Genomic DNA, 6,978 nt, shown 5'->3' on the forward strand with positions numbered 1-6,978 from the left:
TGATGTCTCTGAGTTCAGTGGAGGTCTCTGATGCCACTGAGGTCTCTGAGGTCAGGGAGGTCTCTGTGAGCTCAGGGGAGGTATCTGTGCAGTCAGGGGAGGTCTTTTAGGTCAGGGAGTTCTCTTTTAGGTCAGGGGAGTTCTCTCTGAGGTCAAAGTGGTCTATCTGAGTTCGCAGGAGGTCTCTGCTAGCCCAGAGGACATCACTGTGAGGTGATGTGAGGTCTCTGTGTCATCTGAGGGAGTCTCTATGAGGTGTGGGGAGGTCTCTGTGAGGTCAAAGGGTTTCTCAGTGAGGTCACGGGAGGTCTTTGTGAGGGCACAGTTGGTCTCTGTGAGGTTAGGGAGGTCTCTTGATGTGAGATGGGGTCTCAGCAAGGTCATGGAGGTCTCTGTGAGATCAGGGGATGTCTCCGTGTGTCAGAGCGGGTCATCATCAGGGCAAGGGAGGTATGTGTATGGTCAGAGGGGCTATCTGCAAGGTCAGAGGAGGCCTCAGTGAAGTCAGAGGGCTCTCTGTGAGGTCAGGGGAGGTCTCTGTGTGGTCAGAGCAGACCTCTGTGAGATCAAGGAGGTCTCTGTGAGGTCAGGGGGGTCTCTGTTTGGTTAGAGGGGGTCACTGTGAGGTCAGGAAGGACTTTGTGATGTCAAAGGTGGTCCCTGTGATGTCAGAGGAAGTCTCTGTGGGGTCTCTTTGAGGTCAGGGTGTGTCTTTATGAAACCAGAGGATGAGTTTGTGAGGTCAGATGGCATCTCTTTGAGAACAGAGGAGGTCTCTGTGAGGCCAAATGGGGTCTCTGTGAAGTCAGGGGAGGTCCCTGTGAGGTCACAGTAGGTCTCTGAGGTCAGCTAACGTCTCTTTGATGTCAGAGGAAGTCTTTGTGATTTCAGAGGAGTTCTCTGTGTGGTCACAGGAGGTCTCTATGAGATCAGGGATGTCTCTGGGGTCAGGGAGGTCTTTGAGTTCAGGGGAGGAATCTATGATGTCAGGGGATGTTTCTGTGTCATCACCAGGGTTCTCTTTGAGGTCAGAGAAGGGGTCACTGTAGTCAGAGGTGGTCTCTGAGGTCACTTGACATCTCTATGAGATCAGATTGGGTGTCTGTGATGTTGGACATCTCTGTGAGGTCAGGGGGATGTCTCTGTGAGGTCAGAGGGGGTCTCTATGAGTTCAGCGGAGGATGTGACATCAGAGTAGGTCTCTTTGAGGTCATAGGAGGGCCCTTTGAGGACAGAAAGGGGTCTCTGTGAGGTCTTGGTAGGTCTCTGTGAGGTGAGAGGGTTTCTTTGTGAGGTCAGGGGAGATCCAGGTGAGGTCAGATGGGGTGTCTCTGAGGTCAGGCGAGGGCTCTGTGAGGTCAGGAGAGGTCTCTCTGAGTTCAGAGGGCATCTCTTAGATTAGGGGAGGTCTCTGTGAGGTACGAAGATCCCTCTCCCCACCACTGCCGAGACCATCAACCTCCCTTGGGACGCAGGGCATGGCTAGCAAGGACCCAGATGAAGCAGGCACTACCTCCCATGTCGGGCACATGACACACCCAGGGGCTCCCTCCCCCAGCAGGGCCAGTGACACCTCCCAGAAAACCTTCAGGACTCAGGGCCCTTTTCTCTGTCCTTGCCCCACTGACAGAGTCTTGGCCCAAATGAGTGGGACAGTCAGCCTCCTTTGGGTATATCAGGCAAGCCCTAGGGTGGTCTCCCTCCGCCCCTCCTCGGTGGACTCAGGGAGTGGGCCAGGAGAGGGCTTCTCTCAGCCCTTCTTGTCAGGTATCTCCCAAGGGGAGCACCCTAGGCGGAAGGAATGCGGGCTTTCCTCAGTCCAGAGTGGAGGATGGGAACCGCTGATAGGAGAGCATGCCTGTGGGTTTCCCCTTCGTTCCCTGGGTGGCATGCCTGTGCTGCCACACTCCTTTGGCAAGCCTTTCTCAGCCTTCTGACTTGACACAGCTTTCCCAACTCCTGGGGAAGAAAGGTTCATTTGTGATGAGAGGCTGTGTTTTTTCCAGCAATAAGTGAGGATGGGGATGAACCAGCTGGCACAGGGAGTCTTGCTGCCCTTCTGGGTCAGTTGGGAGCAAACAGGGCCAGAAAACCTCTTCCAAGGAGGAAAGCAGCTACCTGAGCAGAGAGGGGAAAGGGTCATGAGAAGCCCTGAAGGAAGTGGGAACCCCAGCTCCCTGGCAGCTGCACGGGGCCTCCGCCAGAGGGCGCCCCCACCCCGCCAGATCCCCCCCACCCAGTGCGGGGCTCCCAGTGAGGCCAGAGGCCGGATTCCTCCCCCCACCCCTCCCTCCCACCCGTGCATGCACAGTGGGAGGAATGGTCCTCAGGCCAGGGAGCAGGGCTCCCACAGTCGTGAGAGTCAGTCAGAACCCTAGGTCAGGTCGGGGAGGTAGAGAGGCCATGGGTGCACCTGCCCTCCTCTCCTCAGGTCCCCAAGATTCTGGATGCCCACGTGGCAGCCCACGAAGCCAACGTCCAGCCGTCCCTACAGGTTTTTCTCCCACCGCTGCCCTACAAGGCGCAGGGAAGGCCAGACAGGGTGCTGAAAGGCAGTTTCCAGGCGTCATCCGTGGCCTCCAACCTGGATCTGGGTGCAGGAGGATAGCATCCGACGGGGAAGGCGGGGCGTGACACAATCCCTGCGAAAGATCCCCGAGGGCTGCTCCTGGTGAGGATGATGCTGGCCACCACCCATCTCGACCCTGAGGCGGCTCCCTCCCCTAGACTTGGCCAGAGGTGGCCCGTTCCATAAGGCCACCACCCAGGGATCTCTGACTCTCCCAGGGAAGCCCAGGCAACTGTGGAACGCCCCCATCACCGCAGGCATCCCTCAGGCCAAGGCCAAGACTAAGTCTGGCATCCTCCCTGGGGAGCCCAGGCAGGGCACTAAGGACCCGGGTGCGGCGGGCAGCAGCTCCCAGGTCGGGCACACCAGAATTCCAGCAGCTTCTACCTCTGATAGAGCTGATGACCCTTCACCGAAAACTTTCTGGACCCAGGGCTCTTTCCTTCCTAGCAGTCCCATGGACACCGTCTTGGCTCGAGGGGCTGCGTTGGCTGGCCCTCTTTGGGAAAGTCGGCAAGTTATAGGGTTCTCCTCTCCCTCTGCCCCAGAGTGGCATGTGGGTGGGTCCTCCCAGTGCAAGCACTTACCTGGGGGGATGCCCCATCCGTTACGTAGGTGGCCAGTCTGCTGTGCCGCTCTTCTTTGCAAGGAGCTCCAGGCCTTCTGACAGACTAGGCACAGTCTTCCCTCCTCCTGGGGTAGAAATGTTCAAAGGTGAACTAGGGTCCACCTTTCCTTCTCCTGTTTCTCACCTCCCCTTCTGACCTTCGGCTCAGGTGGCTGCTGGCCTTCTCACGGGGGAGGCCTTCTGACCCTGTTTTCCAACAACGACTAGGGGAGGACACCCAGGCTGTCTCTCTGCCAGCTGGCTCATTCCAGGCCTCAGTGACTGGTAGAAAAATCACAGCCCCACATCACAAATGAACCCTTTGACTCCAGGAGGAGGAAAGGCCCTGTCTATTCAGAAGTCCCAGAATGCCTTGCTCAGTAGTGTGGCAAGGCAGACAGGCCACCTAGGGAGCAAACCAGGAGCCCTCCATGCAAGCTCTTCCCTCAGCAGGACTCACCCTCAGCTCCAGGAGTCAGACAAGCCTGATGTCCTGCTGCCTGGGGCACTACCCTTGCCAGAAATCCTAGAATAAGGGCGGAGAGACACCTTCTCCTGGCTCTTTCCCTGAGTGCACAGCCACAGGGCACAGGGGGAGGCGCACTCTGGCTTGCCTGCTTTCCTTCAGCTGTGTTTCACATCCCCTTCCCCCGTTCCACTCAGGTCACTGCTGCCTCCTTGGAAGAGATTTTCCAGCCCTGTTTGCTCACATCTGACCCAGAAGGGCAGCAAGACTCTCCCTGTGCCAGCTGGTTCATCCCCATCCTCACTTATTGCTGGAAAAAACACAGCCTCTCATCACGAATGAACCTTTCTTCCCCAGGAGTTGGAAAGGCTGTGTCAAGTCAGAAGGCTGAGAAAGGCTTGCCAAAGGAGTGTGGCAGCACAGGCATGCCACCCAGGGAACGAAGGGGAAACCCACAGGCATGCTCTCCTATCAGCGGTTCCCACCCTCCACTCTGGACTGAGGAAAGCCTGCATTGCTGCTGCCTAGGGTGCTCCCCTTGGGAGATACCTGACAAGAAGGGCTGAGAGAAGCCCTCTCCTGGCCCACTCCCTGAGTCTACCGAGGAGGGGCAGAGGGAGACCACACTAGGGCTTGCCTGATATACCCAAAGGAGGCTGACTGTCCCACTCATTTGGGCCAAGACTCTGTCAGTGGGGCAAGGACAGAGGAAAGGGCCCTGAGTCCTGAAGGTTTTCTGGGAGGTGTCATTGCCCCTGTTTTGGGAGGAAGCTCCTGTGCATGTCATGTGCCTGACATGGGAGGTAGCACCAGCTTCATCCGGGTCCTTGCCGACCATGTCCTTCCTCCTGAGGGAGGTTGATTGTCTCGGCAGTGGTGGGGAGAAGGATGTGAGTGGTGAGACAGGCCTTCCATCATTTCCTGTGTTGCCCTGGGAGGAGCTGGGTACCCCAGGTTTTGGGACCAGGGAACGGGCTGCCTCTGGCCTGGTCTTGGAAGGACTGTCTTGTGGTCCAGAGATTGTCAGTTGCCATGACCATACACTGGAATGGGACTCAGGGATCCTCACCACCCATGCCTCAGTGGATTTCATCCTGCCTCATGCCCCCCTTCCCCATGAAACCAGGTCTGGTTCAGAGGCCACAGATGTGACCTGGGGACCCAGCTTTCACCGCTCTATTGGGCCTATGCTGAGATATTATTGGCAGTGGTGAGAGAAAGGGTGGGGGGGGTGGCAGTGGCTGCTTTGGTGGGGTGTGGAGGTGGCTGTAATCCAGACACCTGGCATCTTGGGAATCTGAGGAGAGTGTCATGGACCACTCACACCATCCCCAAGTCCCTGACCTTTCCCAAAGTTCCTGCTGACTCTCACCCCTTTAGGAGCCCTCTTGCCTTTATTTAAGCCCATCACTCCAACTACACACGCTTTGTGACTGGTGCCTGTGGCCTCGCAGTGACCCTCACGATGGCTGAGTATCGGGTCAGCAGGGCTCTGATGGTGTGGGGCACACTCTTCCAGTGATCATTTGCCAGTGAAGGCAGTGGTCCCCATTTCCCTCAGCTGTGCCTCACATCCCCTTCTACTTTTCCAAGGGCCCATTTGCATTGTTTGGCAGTGGTGGTTTTCTCACCCTCTTTGCCTGCAACAGACCGCAGAGTCAGTCAAGCTGTCCCTCTGCCTGATGGTTCATTCCAGGCCTCATTTGTTCTTCTGACAGACACTGCCTCTCATCACAAATGAATCTTTTGACACCCAGAGAGGGAAAGACTTCGTCAAGTCACAAGGCCGAGAACAGCTTGCCAAAGGAGTGTGACCACACAAGGCAGACACCCTAGGGAACAGACAGGGAACTCATCAGGCATGCCCTTCCATCAGCAGGTACTGCCCTCAACTCTGGAGTCAGGAAAGCCATGCTCTCCTATTCCCTAAGGCACTAACCTTGTGAGAAATCTGTGTCTGTGAGCTGATACTGGCCCTCCCCTGGCCCTCTCCGTGAGTGCATACATGCGGGGCAGTAGGAGAGGAGCACCCTGCAGCTTGCCTGCTTTGTCCAAAGGAGGCCAGCTGTCCCAGCCACCTGGGTCAAGTGATAAATGTCAGTTATAAAACCCAGTGGGGGCTATGACAGATGCAGCTGTGGGATGGGGAGATAGTATTATCCTGTGGGCTTGAGGCTTGGTCATCAGCCATGCTGAAAGGTCAGAGGGGCCTGAGACTTTTTTGCGTGGTGAAACTGACATGTAAAGCAGAGGAAAGTTGCGGCTGATTTGGGGAAGTTGGTTGAGCACCCTTGAGGACCCCTGCGGTGGGAGAACCTGGGCATGGAAGACTGTGTAAATAGGCTGCACTGGGAAGCACTGTGATAAGAAGAGGTGTCTCTGATCACTGATCTGAGAGGTGACATTTCCAGGTAAAGCTAGAGTCTGGGGGCCACCCCTCAAGACCACCGGGTTTAGGAATTTGAGATTCAGAGACAGGCAGAGCTAAGTTTAAGTTCTGGCTCTGTCATTTTCTAGCCTCATGATTTTGTCATTTTAATCAAGCTTTCTGAACCTAGCTCATGTCACTTATAAAATGAATAACTTGTCTATAACTAGCAGGGTTATGGTAGAGGTTAAAGAAGCAAATACATGTAAATCCCCATCGCAGGGTTTCAATTAAAGCTACGAGAAATGTTTTCTCTTTTTGGGACCTCCAGGGTCAAAGTGTTTTAAGCCATCCTTGTTCCTGACACATTATCAGTATTTGACCTTGCAGTAGTTAATGATTAATATTGATTTAGGGCCAGCCCCGTGGCCAGGTGGTTAAGTTTGTGTGCTCCACTTCAGTGACCCAGGATTTCACCGGTTTGGATCCTGGACACGGAGATGGCACTGCTCATCAAGCCATGCTGAGGTGGCGTCCCACATAGCACAAGCAAAGGCACCCACCACTAGAACATACAACTACATACTGGGGGGCTTTGGGGAGAAGAAGAAGATTGGCAACAGATGTTAGCTCCAGTGCCAATCTTTTAAAAAAAATATTGATTTAGGTGGTACTTTACAGTTTACAAATATATATGTATATACGTAAATTGTGAGGTGAAGAATGTTTCTGCCAATGCTAATGACTAAGACGGAACTCTAGCTAGCATTTCACTAAGATATCTGCAGGAGTCAACTCAATTCCCCCAAATTAAACTCCTGCACTCTCTGTTTGCTCCGCCTGTACACCCTGTGGGGACTGTGGGACACGACTAGACTTGTGATGTGTGCACTCCTCCTTCTTCCCTGGGTGAGAGGGGTTAGTGCCTGACTTGTGTAATGAGAGTCACTGACATGAGTCCTTAGATC

At 54.9% G+C, this 6,978-nt stretch overlaps 1 long non-coding RNA gene across 2 annotated transcripts; it reads right to left on the reverse strand.

Annotated features, from left to right (window-relative positions):
• Positions 1-1,104: 1,104 nt before the first annotated feature.
• On the reverse strand, positions 1,105-3,381 carry LOC139044822 (uncharacterized). 2 transcript variants are annotated; one of them, XR_011502090.1, is made up of 3 exons: positions 3,157-3,381; positions 2,414-2,642; positions 1,105-2,114 (listed from the first exon to the last, which is right to left on the reverse strand). It is a non-coding gene; the product is annotated as an uncharacterized lncRNA (long non-coding RNA). The 2 variants fall into 2 exon arrangements; XR_011502089.1 differs by having other exon boundaries at positions 1,105-2,118; positions 3,157-3,380.
• Between the last annotated feature and the right edge of the window lie 3,597 nt (positions 3,382-6,978).

The sequence above is a fragment of the Equus asinus genome, chromosome 3 (assembly GCF_041296235.1).
Source record: "Equus asinus isolate D_3611 breed Donkey chromosome 3, EquAss-T2T_v2, whole genome shotgun sequence".
In the NCBI taxonomy this organism is placed as follows: domain Eukaryota; kingdom Metazoa; phylum Chordata; class Mammalia; order Perissodactyla; family Equidae; genus Equus; species Equus asinus.